Source organism: Triticum urartu, chromosome 3 (assembly GCF_003073215.2).
Source record: "Triticum urartu cultivar G1812 chromosome 3, Tu2.1, whole genome shotgun sequence".
NCBI lineage: Eukaryota > Viridiplantae > Streptophyta > Magnoliopsida > Poales > Poaceae > Triticum > Triticum urartu.
Genome location: NC_053024.1, coordinates 632473144 through 632499477, shown reverse-complemented (window position 1 = coordinate 632499477; position 26334 = coordinate 632473144). Strand labels below are relative to the sequence as shown.

General features: G+C 56.4%; 1 long non-coding RNA gene across 1 annotated transcript; it reads right to left on the bottom strand.

The window, feature by feature from the left end:
- Window positions 1-1591: 1591 nt before the first annotated feature.
- LOC125545494 lies at window positions 1592-4686 on the bottom strand. The gene is made up of 4 exons (XR_007300047.1): window positions 4316-4686; window positions 4174-4226; window positions 3544-3798; window positions 1592-2004 (listed from the first exon to the last, which is right to left on the bottom strand). It is a non-coding gene; the product is annotated as an uncharacterized LOC125545494 (long non-coding RNA).
- Between the last annotated feature and the right edge of the window lie 21648 nt (window positions 4687-26334).

The window sequence follows — 26334 nt, the reverse complement described above, 5'->3', positions numbered from 1 at the left end:
TAGGGCAATAGAGAAGTGTATTGGTAGCTAGAAGTTATTAGGTAGGAATATAGTAAGAAAAGGAATAACAATTGGCTGCTTAAATACTACACAATTCATTTGATATTGCTGGGTAAGTCAACATGCAGATACATGAAAAGAAAACTTACTTCGAACAAAGTCTGGACGGATGATATCGTCGGGGAAGTTAGCATATATCTCATGACCAGACTCTTTTATGTGTAGTGCAATTTTAGTGCCAGCTTTCAGTACATAAAACTTAGAAATTTCTTTCCAAAGACCAGTGCCAAAATAGGAGTCACCGCGTTCATCAAGTCTTACAGTAGCAATGATTGCAAATCCATGGTTTGTGTTCAGTATGACATCCCTGCAGTCTTGATTTATGTAAAGGGAAAGATTGTGCACTGCAGATTTTGTTGCATAGCAAGGGACGCGCTACAGAAAATGGTAGGATTGTTAAAGAAAATATGGCAACATCAAATATGGGCCCAAAATGAAAGAACTATACAACAGTTGAAATCGAAGGACAAAAATCTATAATTAAACAGATAGGGTAAACATGATGACATGGAAATATGAGAGTAATCGAACGAACAATACATCATTAATTTGCCTAATATAGAAAGAAGAGGAAAAAATCCTCTTTGATGTATATGGTGTATGTGGCACCTTTTATCCAAATGTAGCAATATTTAGTATATGTTCAGGAAAGTAGGCCATGCCAACCGATTTAGGGTGAGATTGAACATACCGCACGCATCCTCAAGTCATTTGGTACGGTGAGATGGAATGTCTGGTGGAGGCCGCAAAGTCCTGATGTGTCCGCGCACTGTACACTATGAATGAAAGAAAACCCTCAAATCAGCTCGAATAAAAATGAATTCACGGTGATTTCGGCCAGGTGATTAAAGGAGGCAGATGAACTGGGATAATAGATGAGATAACATCTCATTAAATTAGTTACCTTGTTGTCCATGAGAAAGAACCCTCAGTACGGCCGATTCCCCAACCGAGCGGAGCTGGGTCGACCGCGAGCAGTGTCGAGAAAGTCAATGGCGATAGCCGACGGGAAGCGGAAGTGGCGAAATGCAGTGGGGTTTGCCAGCAGCCTGGCGGTGGCGACAGGCGTCGAGCTAAGTGGTTACCGCCGCGATAGGCGGTGCCATGCATAGACTCGGAGCAGCTTGTGCAGGTGTGAATGGGGACCGGAGGGGGTGGCAGGCGGGGTGAGGGTTTTTGTGACGTGGGGATGGTGAGGGTTTTCTGTCCCACAAAGAATTTCGGAGGCAACGGTTTGCTAGAGCCAACCGTGTGTAATTAACACAATAGGCAAAATGGAAGTCATTGCACACGGTTCCAGTTCTAGGAACCATGTGTGATTGACATACTACCTCCGTCCTAGTTTATTGGTCCCTTTTGTAATTTGTACCAAATATTTAACTAAGAAATGTTTATGCATGTCACCAAAATTATATCATTGAACACTATGTTGAAATACGCATCCAACAATATAATTTTTCTTGACCTGTAGTGTTCATGGATGCAACATTCAACATAAAAATAGATGCAGTATTCATGAATGGAGATGAGAGACACGTCTAGTGCAAAATAAATTTCACAGAACCATCTTAACACCTGTAGTGTTCATGGATGCAACATTCAACATCTCAACTCGAAGAGATCACGAGGACACACACAACCATCATCAAAAGGTTGGTACCTTCCCTAGAGTTTCACCACCAACCTAACCAGACCACTTCTCTAGATGTATGTACAAAGCGTCGAGGTCCTCCACCTTGAGGAACTCCGGACGGTGGCGTCGTCCTCCACCTCGATGACCTCTGGACGGTGGCGTCGAGGTCCTCCACCCCGGGGACCTCCTGCGTCGCAATCACCTGGACGATAATCTGTATGACACGGTCGCGGGGCTTCACGGTGAAGTCTGCCTCCGAGTAGTTGAAGAGCACGACTCCCATCGGGCCGCAGTAGTCCTCGTCGATCACCCTGCACCCAGTCACTATAATAATTAGAGGCAGATAGCGATTGAGTAGTGTAGAGGAATTATAAAAAGGGATACACCTCCTTAAGTTACTTTCTCAAACTAAATTATATAGATATGGAAATATAATGTACAGTAGAACATACTGTACTGTCAAAGCAACCAAAACCTTGTAAAAGTTTCTGTTCGAAAGTTAAATCACTTACACCACCGTGAATATATTTCAAGGAAAACCCTTGATTTGGAAGTTTCAAATGAAAGAAAGGTCCCATTCCATTTGGATACTATTGATTACAGCTTACAGAATGATATATTGGTGGCTAAGAGATCAATCCATTGTTTAAATCCAAGAAAATAAACAGGGACAGAAGTGGGGATAATAATTTGTGTTCTGGATATGATTGATTACAACTTATGGAATGATATCTTAGTGACTAGTAAGAGACCACTACATCGCCAACAATCTTAGCCCACTCCATTGCAACCAAAACTATTTTAGGGAATAAAAGAGAAGAGCCCATTTCAGTAAAGCGGGGAGGGTATTTGTGAAGTCTGTCCTGCAATCTTTTCAAATGCAGAAAACATGGGAGACTTTCAGAGGTTTCCTGAGTCGGCACTACATTACTGCTTGAAATGAAGAGCATCAGCTGCTAACAATCTATACCATATGAAAAATCAACTAGACTTCACCAGGTGTGTACTACCAAGTAGCAACAAATTGAATGACTAAGTAAGTACCAAGCTTCAGTTGTACATCTCTACATGTTGTATATTTAGCAACCCACCCACAGAGCGATTCAAAGTTTTTGTACCTTACAGATTAAACCTAGGGATCAAAGGAAATAGACACATTCAGAATGCTAGGTACTTGTGGGGTCAGCACTAGAACGTTTCACACTTATTTTTCGCAAAAAACATAGGAGGTTTGCTGTACTGAATTAGGAAACAGTGACAATGGCTGGGTGAATAATTTATTTTGTGCTTATACAAGGATGAAATCGTGAGGTACTAGCACAGACAAAGCACTCACTAGTTTACCAATACAGGGCTACATTACTGTTCGAAATGAAGTGGCTTTGCTGCCAGAATTCACCGCTATAGCAACAAATTAAATGCCTAAGCGCCAAGCTCCAGCTCTACATTTCTACATGTTGTTGAGCTCTTCTAGAGCTGTGCACAGAACCAGCAGACTCAGACCAGCCTTATCCCCATCAAATTGATAATTCAAGGTATATCATCAAGTTGTTAGCTTCATTTTCTAAATCCTAGAGATGTATGCAAGGTATATTCATCCATCCAACTACACGCCTGAATTGCTCTACCAAAAATTTCATCAGTCCACCGACAGGAATCACACCCAAACTGTCTCTACAGCTTCTGGCTACAGCCTAACTAACTTCTGCACATATTTTAGTTGTGTTCTTCTGTTGACTACCAATGTACTGAAGTCGTAATCTTGTCTTCACCAGGTTAAATGTGGCTCGGCTAACTCCCTAATGCAAGTAAATTCTGGAGCCCAAGGAAGAAGAGTATTGGGGACTGACCTGAATGGTAACCTACCACTTCAGCAAACTAGCAGTGTCGTCTCTCCCCGTCAACCCGAGCTTTTGGACGAAACTCCGTCAGCGAATCTCTTCTAATCAACTTGATCTTTTCCCTGAGCTAGTATTTTATCGGATGCCCCCGAGGGACTCCCGTGACCGTCAGTGTTCATTTTGACACCTCTGGCTCAAAACATATTCAGTCAAGGCTCCCAAAATGATGGAACCAGATGGCTGGATGCCCTATTTCATTCAGATCTGGAGAGAGAGCAGTTGAATCATGGTGAAATAAAATCAAGTGAAAAGGAGGAAGAAGTTGAATTAGGTAGGTGAAAGTAACCGTGCAAGGACACAGATTAATCTTGAACTGCCTCACCAACTGAAGAAAATAATACAGCAGTTTAATTTTCAGTTACATTTGGAAACTTACCCTGACGGGTTAATCTTACTATTATCTACTGACCCTAACTCTTTAATCTCGAGAATTTGCACATCTAAACATGTGCATATAGCTTAAGAATTCAGACAAACAAACAGCCTTCTGATGGCATACAGCAATTTTCATCAATCATATTTACATGCCACTTTTTTTCAGCAGTTAGCTACAAGACTTCCTACAAGAAACAGACTTACCCTGAGGCCTTCCCCGCTGGCCTCCCCCATCAGATCTGCGCTCGTCAGTGGCCCTGCATTCACAAGCAAGCACATCATATTATACCTGCAGAACCGCAGCGAGCGAGCACCAAGCAGAAAACAAACATATTGTTGGCCTTACGAGGCAGCGCGATGGCGGATTCACGGGAGAAGGGCACGGGCACGCCGGTGGGCCCGTTGGCATCGTCGCCATCGCCCGGTCCCGGCGCTTGCTGTGGGGAGGAGGCAGAGACGGAGGAGACAGCGGAGCGGCGGGGGCAGACGGAGACGGCGTGGAAGGGCAGCCGCCGCAGACGCGCCCCCGCGACGGGGTTGTGGGTTTAGGGGGAGGGGGAGGGGGCGTCGCATCCAGCAAGGTGGAGGAGCTGTGCGTTGCTGAGGGAGATGGAGGAGGCGGCGCCGGTGTGGGAGCAGGAGGCGTGGCGGCTGTGAGGATTAGGGAATGAGAAGAGTGGTGGGTGGGAGTGGATGAGGTGGATGGTGCAGCAGTAAGTAGTAGCGTGTGTTGCGAAACACGCTACGCCTAAGTACTTTAGCAGTAGCGCGTCTACGGAAAGAGGGCTACTACTATATTTAGTCTCGAGGCAACGCCCTGGCAATTTTAGTAGTAGCGCTGTTCTCTTCTATCGCGCTACTGCTAAAGGGATATTAGTAGCACGGTTTTGTAGAGAGCGCTACTGCTATTTAGCAGTAGCGTCTGTTTTTAAACAACGCTGCTGGTAAGTTTTTGTGTATAAGCTTTTTCCTAGTAGTGTAACATTTTGTCAGTTAAATCTTTGGTCAAAATTTAACACAAATTACAAAGGGGACCAATAAACGAGGACGAAGGTAGATTCCATTAGCCGAACTGATTGCATCCATATCCCACAGTTAGACATAAGTAAACATAGATTAAACATACTCAGACATAGATAATAAGCGTACACATACACAAGCATAGTTCAAACATAAGTATATAGTTCAACCATCATTAAGCATACTCAAGCATACATAGTTCAATCCCACATCTCATCTCACATGGCGGCACGATCGTGAAGCTTCTCCGGGTACTCGGAGCACGCGCCGTGCTCCATCCTGCGAGAATACTTCTGCTTGAAGGAACCAATGGCCCGTCCTCTTGCATGCGCTAGAGCACTTTGATACGCGTCATGAATCTTGTGGTTGCAAAATGGGCATCGATAGCCGCCATCCCAGGTCCTAATATGCCTGTTATGCATTCCCGAATAAATCTCCCTCGGGATTTGCCTCTTGTACCTCCTCTGGACATCTTCATCCTCGCTGTCCACATCGTCAGACAACACCTATACAAATAGTAAAACAAATTTGGCATCAAATCAATGTTTACATGCCGTGAAGTAGGATTAGAAATTTATGGCTATTTTTATACATATCCAGAGATTATGGTTCGATTTTTAAGCGCAGTCGTCTATGTACAGACCAACCTTGAAGAAAATAATGGCACAAACATATATGTAGGTCATTCAAAATCAATTGTCAACTCCTGGCTAGGAATTATTAGCACGAACACTAACCCTAGTCAGATTACTAGTAGAAATCATTTGCACAGATGAAACAACTAATCACTTATCACTTGTACCATTCAAACAATCAATACACTACACGGATCTAACAACACTTACTCAGATTTCATGGATTGAGAGAACATAACAATATGATTTCTATTCCAAAAAGGGGGAGGCAGGAGTAACCAGAGAAACCCTAGGATCTATTTGACACATAAATGGGTATAGATGACTAACAAGTTGTCCATCGTTGTCAGAGTCATCGCCGGAGTGGTCGTCGGAGTCGTCATCGGGGTCGTCGCCCGAGTTGTCACCAGAGTTGGTGTGGAACTCCGCCTCTGGCTGTGGAAGCTTGTCGGAGTAATGGGCCACGGGTAGGCCAACCCGAGTCCCATGACCTTTCAAGACACCGGGGCAGGCTGCGCCCCTCACGACCCCAGGACAAAGAGCCGCCTCCTGAGGAGTCGACGGCAAGGCGGCCGACTGCCCGCTTACGGCCGAGTCCCAGGGACGACTTCCAGAGAAGCCGGCTTTGGGGAGTCGGCCTGCAACTCCAACAAACCCCATGACCTCATCAAAGGGGACGAGGTAGGGGCGTGGCTACAGCAAAGCCCACCCCCGCCCCTCACCAAGGGCAGGCATGGCCACAGCACGCCGTACCCTGGACGATCACCGTGCGGCATGGCACTGTTGCCATGCCGGCCCTGACATCAGCACCGCAGGGCCGAATCCTGCACCCACACGGCTTGTCTGTATGGCCTGGAGGCAGCCAGGCCCACCAGTCAGTGAGACCTCAGGAGACGGCGGGAGAACCACCAGTCGGACCCGTCAGGAGTCGGCCGAGCTCTCCCCCGGGGCCCACGTGCCATTAATCAAGATGAGATGGGGAGTGGCAACAGTGATCGCCCGCCAGGCGGCGGGGCTGTTGCCACGGCCTCATGATCAAGCCCGCGTCATCAGAAGTACGACTACAGTAACCAGCAGCCGGCAAGACCCGCCCGCGGCGGACACGGCCTGTCGGCTCCGTACCCGGCCAGTCGGCGGGGCCCACCAGTCGGCGGGCCCCAGCGGTCAGCAGAGAAGACGGAGGCCAGAGACACTGATGGCTGGGCCCGCGCGCAGCCGGATTACCATTGTACCCCTGGGGGGTAGGCCTATATAAACCCCCCAGAGCACCCATGCAAAGAGTTGAAACCCATTAGCTCTAGACCAGATCATATAGAAGGGAGAGAGCTAGCCTTGCCCTCTCCTACCACCAGAAAACAGCTCAAGGAGCAACCATGTAAGCACTTTGCCATAGTGATCATGCGGACACCCCGCAGAGCAGCAGTAGGGGTATTATCTCCCTGGAGAGCCCCGAAGCTGGGTAAGATTCGCCGGCGTGCATGTCTTCGCCTCATCCCGTTTCCAGGCACCGGTGACGTTCTACTCGCCCCCACCATGATAAGCCATCCGTTGGCATATGTCGCACCAAACCCCCGACATTTGGCGCCCACCATGGGGCCTGGTGCACCGCCGTCCGGAGATCTGTTTTGGACGGGAACCCTTTTCCTCCCTGACGAGCGCAGCCAGCCTGGCACGCCAGATGGAGTTTGCGCTGATGCGCTAAGCGGCGTTGAGATCGCCTGCACAGTCAGCTCCTTGGCCGAACTCGTCGGCGAGGTCCGCCTCTCCGACGAACCTGCATCCATCGCAGGCACGGACGGCCCAGAGAACCTCCTCACGGGCCTCCTCGATCAACTCCACGTTTCCGGCGAGCCTGCCGTAGACTTGGAGTCCGTAGGCTCCACCGACCCGATGCTGGTCGACTCCGACACCGCGTCGCTCGACGCGTTCCCCACCAACGTGGTGGTCTACGACGAACCTCTCCCCACGCAGAAAGCGACGGAAGCACCGCACTGAGGTGCTAGTCATCAGTCATGACGAGTTCCCCGGCGGAGGAGCGCCCGACTCACTCGGCGCGGCACTGCAAGACCTAACTGCGCCCATTCCGGAAGACGCTGACGCAGAGACGTTGGAAGCACGCCGCCTTCAGCTCGTTGAAGGCGCGAAGAAGCTAGCAAGCATGAGGCGCTTGTCAGAAGCCTACCAGCGGGAGATGGATCGCGCCATCGGCGGCTCGCCGGCCCCGGCAGAGCCCAGCCGCCTTGGCGCGGTCCGGCAGCGCGGCGTAGCCATCGCCAACCTGTTTGGGGCAAGCTGCCCTGTGTACGCTACACCAGCAGAGAACATCCGAGCCGCCCAGGCAGCGGCGGACGAGCTGGACAATTTCGAGGGTGAAGAACACCGCCTCATGATGGAGCGAGTCCAACGGCTTCTTGACGCGGCCGCCGCGCAGAACGAGGCCGGCTGCCGCGCGGAGGCGCCTCAACGGCCCAACGACGACCTTCACCAAGACCAAGGCACGACCTCTCGGATGCCGACTGGCGGCGGCCGAGGAAGAAGAGACAAGGAGCCGACTGTCAGCCACAGTCGGACTCGCATTACCATAGAGCGCGACCGAGACGGCCGCCCAAGGGTGGTGGAACGACGGGACGATTGTCCGCCTCCCCCTCCCCGCAAGGAGAGGCGAGTCTCCCCGCCGCCTGTTGACCATCCGACTCTCGGTGACCGCCTTGTCCGCCGAGAGGGAGTTGGAGAGAACGACGCCCGCCATCGGATCGACCGACTCCACCGATCCTTAGCTCTGGAAGAAGAAGATGAGCTCGGTCCGCCTTGTTTCGGGCCCTGCATTCGGGACGAGCCCTTTTCCAGAGGGTTCACGCTCCCCAGAGACACGCCCAAGTATACCGGCTCCGTGAAGCCGGAAGGCTGACTAGTCGACTACTCCACGGTTGTCAGCATAGCAAACGGCAACAAGCGTGTCGCCGTAAAGTACGTTCCGCTCATGCTCCAGGGCACGGCCCGGACATGGCTAAACAACCTAAAAACCCGCAGCATCAACAACTGGGTCGACTTCACCGAAGCGTTCGTCCGCAACTTCACCAGCACGTACAAGCGTCCTCCCAAGCCTCGTCAGCTCTCCTTGTGCGTGCAAGGCCCCGACGAGTCGACTCGCGATTACCTCACGCGTTGGGCTGAGCTCCGAAACTCCTGCGAGGGCGTGCATGAGGTGCAGGCCATCGAGTACTTCATGACCGGGTGCAGAGAAGGCACCCTCCTCAAGCACAAGCTCCTTTGCGACGAGCAGCTGATCATAGCGGACAAGTACGCCACGGCCGACTCCTCCATGAAGGCGGAAATTCAAATCAGCACGACTGGCAAAGTGGCTCCTCAAGCTCCAAGAACTCCGGCGGCAGACGCCGGTCGGTGACAACAGCAGGACGACAACAAGTGCAAGGCCCCACAGCCGGCTTCCAGCAGCCAGCAGGTCGCGACCGTTGAAGCCCAGCGGCCAGAAGAGCGGCCCCCGCCCAAGAGACAGAAAGGCGGCAAGCCAAACTAGTTGCCGGCCTTCTCCTATGAGCAGACCTTGGATGGACCTTGCAAGTTCCACAGCGGCGCAAAGCCGTCGAATCACACCACCCGGAAGTGCCACTGGCTCACCAGGATCGCCAAGGGAGACGGCCTCCTGCCTCCCCCGTCTGCTGGGCAGCCGCCTCCGCCCTAGCAGCCGGCTGTCAGGCCAGTCGGCACAGTACAAGATGAATACCCTGAAGAGCATGGAGCCTATGTGGTGTTCACCAGTGTGGCAGATGATCGACGCAGCAGGCGGCTGCAGCGACAAGAGGTGAACGCGGTAGCGTCAGAGACGCCAGAGTTCATGCACTGGTCTGAGAAGCCCATTAGCTGGAGCAGGGCTGACCACCCAAAGGTGATGCCGAGTCCGGGCTCCTATGCCTTGGTCCTGGACGCCACCTTTGCTACGGACAAACGAGCCGCGCGTTTCTCGTGAGTTCTGATAGATGGGGGCAGCAGCATCAATATCCTATACAGGGACACCATGGAGAAGTTGGGAATCAAGCAAAGACAACTTCAGAACAGCCGAACTGTGTTCCACGGCATTGTTCCTGGGCTTTCCTGCTCGCCAATCGGCAAGATCCTGATGGACGTCCTCTTTGGGGACAAAGATCACTTCCGTAGAGAGCCCGTTTGGTTTGAGGTGGTGGATCTTGAGAGCCCATACCATGCGCTGCTTGGCCGACCTGCCTTGGCCAAGTTCATGGCGGTCCCCCACTACGCCTACCTCAAGATGAAGATGCCCAGTTCCAAGGGAATTCTGACTGTGGCTGGCGACTACCGGAAGTCGTCCGCTTGCGCAGCAGAGAGCAGTCGGCTGGCCGAATCCTTGGTAATCACGGCTGAGAAGCGGCTCCTTGAGCGAGTTGTGGCGATGGCCGGCAAGCAGCCTGAGGTGTCGCCCAACCCAAAAGAGTCGGAGACCGAGGGTTCGTTCAAGCCAGTGAAAGAGACAAAGAAGATACCATTGGACCCGGAGCACCCAGAGAGGTACGCCATCGTAGGTGCAAACCTCGACAGCAAATAGGAAGGCGAGCTCGTCGTTTTCCTCCGTGAGAATCGAGACATCTTTGCATGGTCCCCCAAGGACATGCCAGGTGTACCGACGGAATTCGCCGAGCATAAGTTACATGTCTGATCTGATGCAAAGCCGGTCAGGCAGCCCCTGCGCCGCCTATCAGAAGAGAAGAGAAGAGTTGTCGGAGAAGAGATAGCCCGACTCCTAGCAGCCGACTTCATTATGGAAGTATTCTTTCCAGAATGGCTAGCAAATCCGGTCCTGGTACTAAAGAAGAACAAGCAGTGGCGAATGTGTATTGAATACACGAGCCTCAACAAGGCCTGCCCAAGGACCCATTTGCTTTACCAAGAATCGATCAGGTGATAGACTCCACAGCCGGATGTGAGCTGATGAGTTTTTTGGATGCATATTCAGGATATCACCAGATCAAGCTAAACCTGGCCGACAGACTGAAAACTGCCTTCATCACGCCGTTTGGAGCCTTCTGCTACCTCACCATGACGTTCGGCTTAAGGAACGCCGGCGCCACCTTTCAGTGTTGCATGCAGAAGTGCCTCCTCAAGCAGCTCGGCAGGAACGCCCACGTTTAGGTGGACGACGTGGTGGTGAAGACGGAAAAGCGTGGGACGTTGCTGGAGGACCTCAAGGAGACCTTTGAGAACCTGCGCCGGTTCCAGATCAAGCTCAACCCCGAGAAATGCGTCTTCGGAGTACCAGCGAGCCAGCTCCTTGGCTTCCTGGTCTCTGAACGTGGCATAGAATGCAACCCAGTAAAAATCAAGGCCATTGAGAGAATGGAGGTACCCAGCCGACTGCTGGATGTGCAGAAGTTCACCGGCTGCTTAGCATCCATCAGCCGATTCATCAGTCGGCTGGGCGATAAAGCTCTCCCCTTGTACCAACTCATGAAGAAGACCACTTTTTTCGAGTGGAACCATAAAGCGGACGAAGCTTTTCACCAGTTGAAGAAGATGTTGACTAGTCCACCTATCCTGGCGGCTCCGACTCCCAAGGAACCTATGCTCCTGTACATCGCCGCCACCAACCGAGTAGTCAGCACGGTCATTGTAGTGGAGCGCAAGGAGGAAGGCAAGGCGCTGCCCATCCAGAGACCGGTATATTATCTGAGCGAGGTACTGTCGACCTCCAAGCAGAACTACCCCCACTACCAGAAGATGTGCTATGGCGTACACTTTGCTGCCAAGAAATTGAAGCATTACTTTCAAGAGCATCCAATCACGGTGGTCTGCACGGCCCCGCTTGCCGAGATCATTGGTAGCCGAGATGCTTCTGGCCGAGTGGCCAAGTGGGCCATAGAGCTGGCTCCTTACAACATCCACTACCAGCCCCGTACCGCCATCAAGTCACAAGCACTGGCCGACTTCCTCGTCGATTGGGCCGAGACCCAGTACCTACCTCCAGCACCTGATTCCACCCATTGGCGGATGCATTTCGACGGCTCCAAGATGCGCACTGGCTTGGGAGCCGGCGTCGTCCACACCTCTCCCAAAGGCGACAAGCTCAAGTATGCGCTGCAAATCCACTTTGCCGCCTCCAATAACGTCGCCGAGTACGAGGCGCTCATTCACGGGCTTCGGCTTGCCAAAGAGCTTGGCATCCGCCGGATCTTGTGTTATGGCGACTCGGACTTAGTGGTCCAGCAATCATCTGGCGACTGGGACGCGAAAGATGCAAACATGGCAAGCTACCGTTTCCTCGTGCAGCAACTCAGCGGGTATTTCGAAGGGTGCGAGTTCCTCCATGTGCCAAGGAATGAAAACGACCAAGCAGATGCATTGGCATGAATCGGCTCTACCCACCAAGTAATACCATCTGGTGTCGCCCTTCAACGCCTCCTCAAGCCTCTGTCAAGCCATCACCAGAATCAGACTCCATTTTTGTGCCAGCTCCTCCCGAAGACGTCGGATCCGACTCCAGAGCTCCGGCAGTCGGAACAAGGATTTTTGCGGAAGACCCCAAAGCTGCCAAACCCGGCCCAGGGACTGCGGTGGCAGACTCGAAGACTCCAGAACTCGACCCAAGGACCGCGCCAATCGGCCCGGGGACTTCAACAACCCAGCAAGCGACTGTTGACTCCACCCTGCCGCCTCCCAGCCCAATCGCCCTCGTCCAAGTCGCAGTTCTGGCAGTCGAAGAAATAGCAGCACCCTCATGGGCCCAGCCCATCCTCAAATTCCTGGTGAACAAAGAGCTGCCGACCAATGAAACTTCAGCTCGGCAAATACAATGCCGAGCGGTAGCCTACACCATAGTCAACAGAGAGCTGGTGAGGCGCATCGTCACTGGTGTCTACCAGCGCTGCGTAGAGCCAGAGCAAGGCCAAGCGATTCTCAAAGACATCCATCAAGGCGAGTGCGGCCACCATGCGGCTTCAAGAGCACTTGTCGCCAAAGCCTTTCGGCATGGTTTCTTCTGGCCAACTGCCTTGGAAGAGGCCAAGGAGCTGGTCCAAAGATGCAAAGGGTGTCAGAAGTTCAGCTCCAAGCTGCACCAGCCGGCTTCTGCACTCAAGACCATCCCCATTGCCTGGCCTTTCGCAGTTTGGGGTCTAGACATGGTGGGACCATTCAAAACAGCACAAGGTGGTTTAAGTCACTTACTTGTCGCAGTGGACAAGTTCACCAAGTGGATAGAAGCAAAGCCAATCAAGAAGCTGAACGGTCCGACTGCCGTAACTTTCATCTCCGATATCACAATTCGGTATGGCATACCGCACAACATCATCACCGACAACGGCACAAATTTCACCAAAGGCGCCTTGGCCCGTTTCTGTGCAACACAGGGCATCCGACTGGACCTAGCGTCCCTCGCCCACCCGCAGTCAAACGGCCAAGTCGAACGAGCAAACGGCCTCATCCTGTCCGGCCTCAAGCCTCGGTTGATCGAGCCTCTGGAGCGCTCGGCTGGCTGTTGGCTCGACGAGCTGCCAGCCGTCCTCTGGAGTCTGCGCACGACTCCAAACAAGTCAACCGGCTTCACGCCCTTCTTCCTCGTCTACGGTGCCGAAGCCGTCATCCCAACGGACATAGAGTTCGACTCCCCACGAGTCACCATGTACACCGAGGAGGAAGCAGAAGAAGCATGACAAGACGGCGTCGATCTGCTGGAAGAGGGCCGGCTGTTGGCACTCAGCCGGTCCAGCATCTACCAGCAGAGCCTGCGCCGATACCACAACAGGAAGGTCAGGCCAAGATCTTTCCAAGAAGGCGACCTTGTGCTCCGGCTGATCCAGCGAACAGCCGGCCAGCACAAGCTGTCGGTGCCTTGGGAAGGCCCTTTCATCATCAGCAAAGTACTCGGCAATGATTCCTACTACCTGATCGATGCTCAGAAGCCCCGAGCACGCAAGAGGGACGACTCCGGCAAGGAGACAGAGCGGCCATGGAATGCAAATCTCCTCCGAAGATTTTACAGTTGATGCAGTATGTACCACGCTACCTTTTGTATTAAAGTACCAAGACTTCGGGCCCCCCGAGGCGAGCTCGGGGACTACCCTCTTTTGTCTGTATGATAAAAATTATGACTGCGAGTACGTTACTCCTTTTTTATGCCGTCTGGCACCGGGCTCGACAAGTCGGCCCGAGGACTTGCCGCCTTGCACTATGAAATGCTTCCTGCAGTCGGACAAGTAGTGTGTAAATGCCTAAACCGTCTCTTGTCAGAAGCCGCAGCTCACAGAGCGACTGTACGGTGGGTAGCAGTAAGGTAGAATGGGCATTCGCATGAAAAATGGCTAAGGACTCAAAGCATAAAACATAGCTCAAGACAGCTTCCAGCCTTTCTCGCAAACCGACTCTCGGATAGTCGGATTGCCGTCTTCTATCTAACTTGCTCAAAAAATCTTGAAAACGGCTAAGTACTTGTTTTCCCAAAGTAGCCTAGCACTTGATCCAGCGATAGTCCGCAGAGCGGCTGTCCGATTGGCAAGGCAGGCAGCTAAGAGAAAGCGGCAAAGGAAAAAAGCCAAAAGAACAATAAGCAAGAAAAGATATATATATATATATATATTTACATAACATAGGCCCTTGGCCGAATTGTCGAGTAGAGGTTCAAAATACACCCCGCGGGTGGAATTGTGCGAATTAACAAAGTTCTTCAAAGACTACTGAAGCAGACAAAACAAAGATACAGCGGTAGCTTAGGAAGCAGCAGACGGACTCGGAGGGTCGGAGGAGGCGCCAGCGCCAGGCGTCGGGGCGGCCGGCTGGCTAGTCTCGGCTTGATCGCCTCCGGCGTAGTCGGGTCGATTGCACGCGGCTCGTTGCTGGAGGCACGGTCGAGCTGAGGCTGGCCGTCTGCTCTGTTTTCTGGTGCCTCCGCCTCGCCTCCGTCCTCTGCCTCGCCCTCTTCCTCGACGCTGGAGCGAATCACCTCCGCCGAGTCCTCGCCGTAGTCTGGGTTCATCACAAACCACTCCAGCGGTACCTCCTCGCCATCTTCAGACCGCTCGGGGACGAAGATGCTGGTGTCGGTGTACTCAGCGATCGCCACAGCACGCTTAATGAGGGCGTCTTCCGCGGCCGCCAGCTCCGGCTGGGCCTCCGACCGAAGCATGGCCAGCCGGTCTAGGTCCACCCCCGGATACCATGCCTTGACGAACTCCAAGGCCCGGCGCGCTCCAGCTCGGGCCGAAGAGCCCTTCCAGGCCTCAAGACGACCAACCGCGACCTCCAACCAGTCGGCCGTCAGGCTGGGGGTGCGCGGAGCCTGCATATCCGGCCACAGGGCGGCAATCGCCTGGGCACCGACACGCTGAAGCCGGCGCAGCATCCGGTGAGCCGGCCGGAGGTGAGCCTCGATGCTCAGGATGTGCTCGTCAAGAGTTTGGGGGGCATTGGCGGCAATCTCTGCGCCCTCCGCCCTCCGACCTTCACGGTCAGCCTCGATGGCTTGGATGGCGGCCTGCGACTGCCCAGGGAAGAAGTCTGCAAAGACGCGAAGAAACGAAGAAGCTAGTCATAAACCAGGAGTCGACATGACTTAAATCGGCAGCTCGAAGAAAGAAAATAAAGACACTCACCATCAACGATGTCTTCAATCTCGTGGAAGCCAGAGGACAGCAGCGCCTCCTTGTCAGGCCAGGAGGAGCGCTCGCTCGCGAACTCGGCCAAGAGGGCGGTTTCCGTCTCCTCCACCTCCCTCTGCGACTTCACAAGCAGCTCCTTCTGCTCTGCCAATTGAGTGGCTAGCAGATCGCGCTCCGTGGCGAGCTTGCTGCACTCCTCCTCTTTAGCGCGCAAAGCGGAGTTGGCGTCGCTCAGTTGCTGTTGAAGAGTAGTGTTGGCCCCTGAGAAGAAGAAAGAAAGAAGGCGTCAAGCCACCAGTAAAGAAGGTCGCCGGGGAGATCCGGCCCGACTGCTCAGCAGTCGGCCTGAATCTCGGGGACTACAGCCCGCGGGTGCGCCAGCGCGCCTCCGCAAAGAAGGAAAAGGACTTACTCCGGCTCTCTGACAGATCGACGGTCCGCTTGCCCAGCTCTTCAAGGTTACGGTTGAAGGCAGTGACGCGGAGGTTGTGGTAATCCTGTGACAAACATTTCAGACAAAAGGTTAATACCCAAAGTTCATCAATTGAAGTTCCGGGCTGCCTGCTCAGCAGCCAGCCCGAAACTCGGGGACTACACCCAGTGGGTGCGCTGGCGCGCCCCCACAGAGAGGAACAAAAAAACAACAAATGCCAAAAGGAAAAACATACCCGGACGGCTGCCCGCTACGCCAGGTACGCCTTGGTGCAATTCTGGAGAGCGTCGCCCTCAGCGCGAAGCTTTGCCTGGACATCCAGGAGCGGCTGGTTCAGCGGCCCTGTGCCGCCTCCTCGCACCCACCCAGTAGGCGCGGCGCTTGTCGCCTCGGCGTCTGGGCGTCTGGGATCGCCGAGCTGGCGGTGCCAGCTTCCAGGGGGCGGGGCGCCGAAGTCGCCTTCTCCAGACGGCGGCGCGTTGGCAAGCTGAATTGAAGAAGTAGCCTCGCCACGGCCTCGTCTTCAGTCGGCGGCACCGGAGGGCCCACTGGCTGCCCGCCCTGCGCACCTTCAGACGGCGGCAGAGGCGACGGCGGAACATTCACCTCCGGCGTAGAGGGGTCGCCCCCCTCCCCCTCCACGACGGGGTTCTCCCCGCCGGCTTCCCCAGTCTGCCCCGTGAACTCCGGAGGCGGCGGCGCGGAGTTCAACGGGGTAACGAGAACCGCCGACTGGCGGTGTGTGGCTTCCTCGGCCTGCTGCTTCGCCGCGGCAGCGACTTCGGCCTCCGCCCTGTCGGCCTCCTCCTTCTCCAGGCGGAGGGCCTCTTCTTCATTGCGCTTCTCCCGCGCATTCCGCTCCGTCACCTCCCGGAGGTCAGCAGCGGGGTCAATCCGCCGAGTGGTGGTGGACGTCTCCGCTGACCCCATGACGGAGGCGGCGGTGACCCTCTCAAGAGAGAGGGGAGCCCTGAAGCAAGAGGGGCAAGCAGAGACTCAGACAAATCACGAAGAAAGAATAAAACTTTGAAGACAGAATACTTACGCGGAGACCAACGACAGCTTCTTCACTTCCTTACGGAAGCGGATGGCCTTCGCGGCCGCCTCATCCCGCCGGGTCGCCGCAGCCGAACCCTTGGGCTTCTTCGGCCGACTTCCGAACAAGGTCGGCACGGTCCTGCGCTTCTTCCCGCCGCCTGGAGCGCCCGGCGCGGCAGAAGAACCCGCGCCAGGCTGGCTGGCTCCTAGCCGATGGCGAGGGGCGACTTCTCCCTCGGCGTCGTCGTCAGGCCAGTTGGCGAAAGTGGCTAAAGGCCTGAAGTCGCCCGCTGTTCCTCCTCCTCCCTCGGTGTCATCTTCTAGAGCCGCCGCCCCCAGATTGGGGTCGTCGACGTCGCTCTCCGCCCAGTCGGCGAGGAACTCGCGGGCCGGCCCCGAGGTGCCGGCTGGTGGGTGAAGAAGGGGATTCTAACCAAAGCCGACTGGTCAAGACAAAACTCGGAAAGAAGAGGACAATCCAAAGAAAGAAAAGAAAGGCGACTCACCATGGGCGGGGGGTTGGCGCGGGAGTACGGCTCCTTGCCGAATCGCCAGTCCTCCAGGAGCCTGCTGTCCGAGAGATAGTTCACCATGAAGGCCACCTCTTCGTGAGGCATGTCCTTGGTGCACATCCGACTCGGGTCGCGGTGCCCGCTCATCTGGCATATCATATGAGGGCGGCCTTGGAGTGGGAGAACTCGGCGCGAAACGAAGGCGGCTGTCGGATTTCGGGTTCCGGCAGACCCTTGAGGTTCGAACACTGGGGTGCGCACGGAGATTTCGCCTCCTACCTACCCGCACCCCCCGCCATGCTAGAATCTAAAACTAAGGAAAGAACAACACAAGAGACACAGGGTTTATACTGGTTTGGGCCACCGTTGTGGTGTAATACCCTACTCCAGTGTGTGGTGTGGTGGATTGCCTCTTGGGCTGATGATGATGAACAATAGAAGGAAGAACAGCCTCGCGAGGGTCTGTTCTTGGCTAGGGCGATGAACTGCTCGGAGGAGTTCAGTCACCTTTCTCTCTCTCTCTCTCTCTCTCTCTCTCTGCTTCCTCCAACTGACCGAACCCCCTTGCTATGTGGGTGGCTGGTCCTATTTATAGAGGCCCTGGTCCTCTTCCCAAATATCGAGCGGGAAGGGAGCCAACAATGGCAGGCTAATTTGATGGGGGACAACAAGTATCAGCTATCCTGACAAAAGTAGTCTTCGCCTGCGCAAAGCTCTGGTGATGACGCCGTCTTGGGCTCCATGGTGACCTCCGTCTCGTAGTCCTCCTGGTCTTGGTCTCGTTGCACCGAAATGGCAACCTTTGCCTGATGCCTCGGTACTCCGCGGCTGCGCTTGCCCCTTTGCACCAAAGAGGAAAGGAGGACGCTGCGCGGCTGGCACCCGCCTGGCGCCCTGAGTCGTCATGGCTTGCGTCACGGGCACCTCACGAGGTACCCCGCCTTGATCTCTCCGCCTCCTCGTGAGCCAGCCTAACGAGGCCGTGCCCGAGGAAGCTCCACGTCGTCCGCCCCGCGAGGCTTGGCCCCTCGCGAGGGTCTTGGGTTTGTGTTGGTGAAGATGGGCCGCACTGGGCCCCCTTTTGAGCCACGCCACAGGCTGCGGGCAGGCAAGTCTGGGGACCCCCGTTCCTAGAACGCCGACAGTAGCCCCCGGGCCCAAGGCGCGCCCAGACTTGGCCGTGCTGGTAGGCGAAAGGGCAGGAGCGAAGCGCCGCGGGCCATAACAGCCTGTGGCCTTGGGCGCTGCGTGGCGGTTGATTGGACGTGGGCGTCTCCACTTCCCCATGGCGCCTCGGCAACTGCACGGATTAGACAAGTCCCTGCATGCGAAGCGGGTCATGATTACCTGCGATCGTGGGGGCCGTCGGTTGGCCCTCACCAACTATAAGTACTGATCAAGGCACGCCCTTCCAGTTCATCTCCCCTTGCTTCTCCTTCTTCTCCATGGCCCCGTCGAGGAGGTTCTCGGCCGCGGAGAAGGGGAAGGCCTGCCAGGTTGTGCATGCCTCTCCTCCGCCCAAGCGCGGCCGAGGGCGCCCCCGCAAACATCCTGTGGCCACCACGGCAGCTCCCCGCGGCCGCGGAGACGCTTTCCAGCATGGTGGTGGGCAGACTACTGCGACCAAGGGGTGCGCTCCGGCTGCGCGTCCCCCCATGCCGCGCTTCCACGCTGCCGAGGTGCTGCCGGAGTTCGTCGTGTGGTCGGCGGAGCCGACTAGCACCCGGCTTCCTCTTCCTCGCCTCCTCCTCGGCGAGCTCCCGGCCGGCGCCCCGGGAGGCCTCTGGCTTCAGGCCGATGGCTGCTGCAGCCAGGCCTCATGGGTTTCACTGGAGGTCTCTGCAGCCGGGAGCCTGGCCCTGGCCCGCGGTTGGCAGTCGTTTGCCCGCGCGCACGGCCTGGGCCGTCGGTGCACCATACACTTCAAGTTCGATGGTGATGCCACCCTCTACGTGAGGGTGTTTGGGGAAGATGGTCGCCGCGCAGGGTGCTGCCCTGAGGGTGATGACCGCGGCTAGGAACCCGGCTCCGGCGATGATGGAGAGGGCAGCGCTCAGGGTTCCTCAAGCTTCTCCGGTTCTTCTTCAGGCGGCGACTCTTCTAGCGGTGGCCGTGGTCAGCCTCCACACCGTCGTATCTGCTTGGGAGGTGGTAGCGTGTCCGCCCACCGTCGCGCCCTGGTGAAGCGCGAGAGGGAGTCCACCTGAGCTCCGGAGGCAGCTAGGGCTTCACTGTGGGCCGGTGCAAGGCGAGCTGCACCAGATTTGTTCTTCCTTTTCCTTTTTCCTACGTAAAAAGGACAGTAGTGTGGAGCCCCGCGGGGGCATGTATGGGTTACTGCTGTTAATCATCGTTTTGCTTTCTTTATCGTACCTTCCGGCTACGTGCTCACGCGTGGATGGTTCCCAGCCCCAGCCGTGGGGGCGACTGACCCAGGCCCTGTGTCTGTGTCGTGGTGCCCGAGGGGAACAGACTGGAGGGGTGCTCCTGCAAGGGGCCCAGGTCACGAACCCTTTGAATGACTAGGATAGGAACTCTCGCGAGGGCGCTCAGCTGCCCCCCTCGCGAGGCTTTGCACCAGAGAAATCGAGGCAGGAGAATGAAAGGTCGAAGAACCGCAAGCCAAAGACGGCAACAAATTCAATAAAACTTCGAATGAGAATGAACAGGCCAACTGCGGAAAGCAAATGAAAGGCCGCGTCCGGCACCTAATCTAGTCTTCGATGTCTTCTCACCAGCGCGGAGCTAAGTTCTGCCACTAGGCGTGGGAGGGAGCCCCAGGGCCTGAGGCCGGCACTCCTGAGACTCCGGGGCGTGTACATCCCCAACTCATTATTACGTGAGAGTGTCACGGGCAGCGAGCTTCACTGGCGTTGGCCTTCTTCACAGGCTCCGGGCCTTTTCCAAAATGCGACAGCTTCACAGGCATTCGCCTTCTTCACAGGCTTCGGGCCTTTTCCAAAACGCGATAGCTTCACAGGCACTCGCCTTGCTTCATAGGTTGTGGGCCTTTTCCAAAACGCGATAGCTTCACAGGCACTCGCCTTGCTTCACAGGCTCTGGGCCTTTTCCAAAACGCGATAGCTTCACAGGCACTCGCCTTGCTTCACAGGCTCTGGGCCTTTTCCAAAACGTGATAGCTTCATAGGCACTCGCCTTGCTTCACAGGCTCTGGGCCTTTTCCTGGGCCTTTTCCAAAACGTGATAGCTTCATAGGCACTCGCCTTGCTTCAGGCTCTGGCTTTCCAAACACGATAGCTTCACAGGCACTCGCTGCTTCACAGGCTCTGGGCCTTTTCCAAAACGCGATAGCTTCACAGGCACTCGCCTTGCTTCACAGGCTCTGGGCCTTTTCCAAAACGCGATAGCTTCACAGGCACTCGCCTTGCTTCACAGGCTCTGGGCCTTTTCCAAAACGCGATAGCTTCATAGGCACTCGCCTTGCTTCACAGGCTCTGGGCCTTTTCAGGGGTAGAACCTCCGGAGGTGCTGGATGTTCCATGCATTCTGGACCGGCACTCCCTCCTGAGTCTCCAAGCGCGCGGAGCCGGGCCTGGAAACATGAACAACCTTGAACGGGCCCTCCCACATGGGAGAGAGCTTGTGCAGTCCCTCCCTGGAGAGAACCCGCCTGAGCACGAGGTCTCCTACCTCAAGAGTCCTGGGGCGGATGTTGCGGCAGTGATATCGCCGCACTTGTTGGTACCTCGCCGCTCGCAGCGCGGCTTCTCGGCGACGTTCCTCCCCCAGCACGAGGTCCATCCCCCGCATGGCGTCCTGCTGCGCCTCGTCGAACGCCAGGACCCGCACGGAGCGACGTCTCACCTCGTGAGGGAGGACCGCTTCCGCTCCGTAGACCAGGAAGAACGGGGTCTCTCCAGTCGGCTTGGTCGCGTGGTGCGGATGGACCACAGCACGGACTGAAGCTCGTCGTACCAACCTCTGCCGCAGGCCTCCAGCTTCTTCTTGAACGTCCTGGTCTTGAGGCCCCTCAGGACCTCCGCGTTTGCCCGCTCGGCCTGGCCGTTGCTTCGGGGGTGCGCCACCGAAGCGTAGCATATCTGCGTTCCAAGGTTAGCACAGTATGTTTTGAAGAGGTTACTGGTGAACTGCGAACCGTTGTCCGTGATGATGCGATTCGGCACCCCGAACCGGCTCACGATGCCCTTGATGAACTTGACCGCGGAACCCGCGGGAATGGTGCGGACAGCCTCTACTTCAGCCCACTTGGTGAACTTGTCCACGGCAACGTAGAGGTAGCGGTAGCCCCCTGGCGCCCGAGGAAACGGGCCCAAGATGTCCAGCCCCCAGACTGCGAATGGCCACGAAAGGGGGATAGTCTGCAAGCCTCCTGCTGGCTGATGGATCTGCTTGGCGTGGAACTGGCAGGCTTCACAAGCTTTCACTAGTTCCACGGCGTCATTGAGCGCGGTGGGCCAATAAAACCCACTGCGGAACGCCTTGCCGACGAGGGTCCGTGATGATGAATGATGTCCGCAGTCTCCGCAGCGCAGGGATACATCGTTTGGTCACTTCCGGTAGAGCTCTCCATCTTTGATGCAGTATGCCATGGCCTGGCGTGCCACTCGCTCTACTTCCTCCTCCTTCTCCGGCAGGGTCCCTTGCGTTAAGTAGCTCCGGAGCTCCGCGATCCAACATCCCTCCTGAGGTTCCATCGTCAGGAGCAGGCGTGCTCCCGAGGCCGGGCCACAAGCCGGAGCTCCTGAGGCAGGTGGCTGGGGGAGCTCCTCCCGGGGCTGAGCCGTGTTTGATAATGATGGCAGGGCTGAAGGCTTGAAGAGCCACTCCTCGAAAACGCCAGGCTCCTGAGGTACCCACTTGGACGCGCGTTTAGCGATGTCATCGGCTTCCTGATTGGTGCCACAGGGCACATGCTGCAACTCCAACCCCCAGAACTGCTTCTCCATCCTACGGACCTCCGCCAGGTAGGCTTCCATGTGCTCATCCTTCAGCTCATACACCTTGTGGAGAAGTTGACAAGAAGCTGCGAATCGCCCTTGAAGGTGAGGCGTTTCACCCCCAGGGCAGCTGCGGCCTTTAAGCCCGCTATTAGACCTTCATACTCCGCTATGTTGTTGGAGACCTTTTCGCCTTGCTGGAAACAGAGCTGCACGGCGTAATAGAGCTTGTCCTGAGTGGGCGATATAAGCACCGCCCCAGCCCCAGCGCCGTGCCTGGAGAACGCCCCATCGAAGTACATGACCCAGCCTTCTGGCGCCTCGCTTCCCGGGGATAGGGACCGATCCTCGTCGGCCTTGAGGCCTGGCGCCTCCGTCCATTCTGCCACAAAATCCGCCAATGCTGCTCCCTTGATGACTCTGGTCGTGCTGAATTCGAGCTGGAACGCTTGCAGCTCTATGTTCCACTCGGCGACCCTCCCAGCTGAATTGGGGCTCCTGAGCACTCTCTCCAGGGGGTATGACGAGACGACCTTGATGGGGTGACCCTGAAAATAGTGCCGCAGCTTGCGCGAGGCCACCAGTAGCGCGAGGAGGAGTTTCTGAGGCATGGGGTACCGTGCCATTGCATCCCGCAACACCGTGCTGATGAAGTACACTGGGTGCTCGACGAGGTGGAGTGCGTCAGTGCTGGTGGCTCCCTTCGGAGACCTTGGCGCCTCTTGAGGCAATGAGGACTCCTGAGACTGGCCATCTGGGAGTGGGGCCTCTTCCGCTTCCGGTGCGCCCCTCTGCGGCGGCTGATGCTCCTCAGCCGCTGTAGCGGTTTCTGTGGGCCTTCCCGGTTCCTGTTCCGCCTCATCCCGGGCCGCTGTTGCGGTTTTGATTCGACGCTCCTCTCTGACTGCCACCAAGGCTGCACTGGCGGAGTAGGGAGTGGCGGCGAGGTAAAGCACCAGGGGCCCTTGAGGGCGCGGAGCCACCATGACCGGCGGACTGGTCAGGTATCTCTTGAGATCCTGGAACGCCTTGTCGGCCTCTTCAGTCCACTCGAAGGGCCCCTTTTTCTTCATTAGCTGGAAGAAAGGTAGCGCTCGCTCCCCCAACTTGGAGATGAAGCGCCCTAGCGTGGTCACGCACCCCGTGAGCTTCTGCATTTCTCTGAGGGTCTTTGGCGGGCTCATGTCTTCCACTGCCTTGACCTTCTCCGGGTTAGCCTCGATGCCTCGGTGGGACACGAGGAAACCCAAGAGCTTGCCCGAGGGGACTCCGAACACACACTTCTCTGGGTTGAGCTGTAGGTTCAATGCGTTGAGGCTCGCGAAGGTGTCCTCCAGGTCTTGTATCAAGGTCCTGGCCTCCCGAGATTTTACCACGATGTCATCGACGTAAGCTTCGACATTCTTCCCGAGCTATGGGCCCAGGGTGATGTGCATCAGCCGCTGAAAGGTCCCCCCTGCGTTACGCAGCCCGAACGACATGCATGTGTAGCAGTACACCCCACACGGGGTTAGGAAGGCTGTCTTCTCGACGTCTTCTACCACCATCTTGATCTGGTGATACCCAGAGAAGGCATCCAGGAAGCATAACAGGTCGCATTCCGCAGTGGAATCGATGATCTGGTCGATGCGGGGGAGCGGGAACGGATCTTGCGGGCACGCTTTGTTGAGGTTGGTGAAGTCGACACACATGCGCTCCGTCCCTCCTTTCTTTGGCACAATGACAGGGTTGGCCAACCAATCTGGGTATCGGACCTCGCGAATGACCCCAGCGGCCTCTAATTTGCGGGTCTCTTGGATGATGAAGGCCTGCTTTTCTATGGACTGCCGCCTGGCCTTCTGCTTCATAGGTCGCACGTTGGGGCATACGTTGAGGTGATGCTCGATTACACTCCTGGGGATCCCTGCCAACTGGTCCGGCTCCCAAGCGAATACCTTCTTGTTTGCGCGCAGGAACCCGACCAGGGCCTCTTCCTGCTCGGGTTTGAGGTGGGCGCCTATGGTGAAAGTGGCGTTGGTGGACCCGTCCTCATCGACGGGTATCTTCTTGGTTTCTGCCTTGTCTTGGGTGAACAACTGCTTCTTCTTGGCGGGCGCAGCTCCCTTGGGCTCGGGGGCCTCCAAGTCGGCGGGCTGTGCCGACGCCGCTGTCTTGAAGACGAGCTTGAGCACCTGCAGAGCGTCCCCGATGTCCCCGTGCACGGTGAGGACGCCGCTGCTCCCGGGCATCTTCATGAGGTTGTACGTCGGGTGCGTCGCTGCCATGAACTGGGCCAGCGCTGGGTAGCCGAGGATGGCGTTGTAGGGGAGGCCGATGGGGGTGATGTCGAAGTCGACCAGCTCCGTGCGGAAGTTGTCGTAGGTGCCGAAGGTTACTGGGAGCCGGATCTGTCCCAAGGAGCTGGACGATCCGCCCCGAACGCGGGCCGGCTGGGTCGCAGCCGTTCCTGGGGTATGCAGAGGAGATTGAAGGCCTCGACCGAGAGCATGCTGAGGCCCGCGCCGCCATTGATGAGGGTTCTGGTGACGGCCACCTGGCAGATGGTGGGGGTGCACAGCATGGGGAGCGCACCCGAGCAGGCCGAGTTGGAGGGGTGGTCCTCCGAGCTGAAGGTTAGGCCGGTCTCGGGCGCCGCCCGATCCAGGGGAGCCCCCTGCCGCGTGGAAGCGGCGCTGACCCGGCGGATGAACGGCTTGACGTGGTGACTTGTGGGCGGCGCCTGCGAGCCGCCCAAGAGGGCCACGACGGCCGGGGGTGTTGATGCAGCGCGATAGACGGGGGAGAGGTTGTGGGGCTCCATGGGCGCGCGGAGCGCGCGGGTCGAAGAACCAGCTGGGGTGAGCGAGGGAGTTGCGGTGCGGCCGTCTTGCCGCACGGATGGGTGCTGAGACGATGCTTGCTGTTCATCCCCCGCTGGGCCGGTGGTGGCGTTGACAGCAGGTGATCGGGAACGGCGTGGATGCCCGCCGACAGGGGCCGTCTGGGCGACGCGGGAAGCGAGTGCGGCCCGGCGCTCAGCGCGGGCCCGACGAGCGTCAGACATGGGCGTGATGGTCGGAGGAGAACGGGGTGGTGGAAGACGAGTCCCGGCGCACCCCTACCTGGCGCGCCAAATGTCAGATTTCGGGTTCCGGCAGACCCTTGAGGTTCGAACACTGGGGTGCGCGCGGAGATTTCGCCTCCTACCTACCTGCACCCCCCGCCATGCTAGGATCTAAAACTAAGGAAAGAACAACACAAGAGACATAGGGTTTATACTGGTTCGGGCCACCGTTGTGGTGTAATACCCTACTCCAGTGTGTGGTGTGGTGGATTGCCTCTTGGGCTGATGATGATGAACAATACAAGGAAGAACAGCCTCGCGAGGGTCTGTTCTTGGCTAGGGCGATGAACTGCTCGGAGGAGTTCAGTCACCTTTCTCTCTCTCTCTCTCTCTCTCTCTGCTTCCTCCAACCGACCGAACCCCCTTGCTATGTGGGTGGCTGGTCCTATTTATAGAGGCCCTGGTCCTCTTCCCAAATATCGAGCGGGAAGGGAGCCAACAATGGCGGGCTAATTTGAAGGGGGACAGCAAGTATCAGCTATCCTGACAAAAGTAGTCTTCGCCTGCGCAAAGCTCTGGTGATGACGCCGTCTTGGGCTCCACGGTGACCTCCTTCTCGTAGTCCTCCTGGTCTTGGTCTCGTTGCACCGAAATGGCAACCTTTGCCTGATGCCTCGGTACTCCGCGGTTGCGCTTGCCCCCTTTGCACCAAAGAGGAAAGGAGGACGCTGCGCGGCTGGCACCCGCCTGGCGCCCTGAGTCGTCATGGCTTGCGTCACGGGCACCTCACGAGGTACCCCGCCTTGATCTCTCCGCCTCCTCGTGAGCCAGCCTGACGAGGCCGTGCCTGAGGAAGCTCCGCGTCGTCCACCCCGCGAGGCTTGGCCCCTCGCGAGGGTCTTGGGTTTGTGTTGGTGAAGATGGGCCGCACTGGGCCCCCTTTTGAGCCACGCCGCAGGCCGCAGACAGGCAAGTCTGGGGACCCTTGTTCCCAGAACGCTGATAGCGGCCAACAGGTCCGGACCAGTCAGACCCTCCGACCGCATCAGCACTTGGAGTCGCGTGATGGCGCCGGCTCCCGCAGGCGTCAGCGACTTGGCCCGGTACGACCAGTTGGGCAGTCGCCCAGCCGGCGGGCCGGCTTC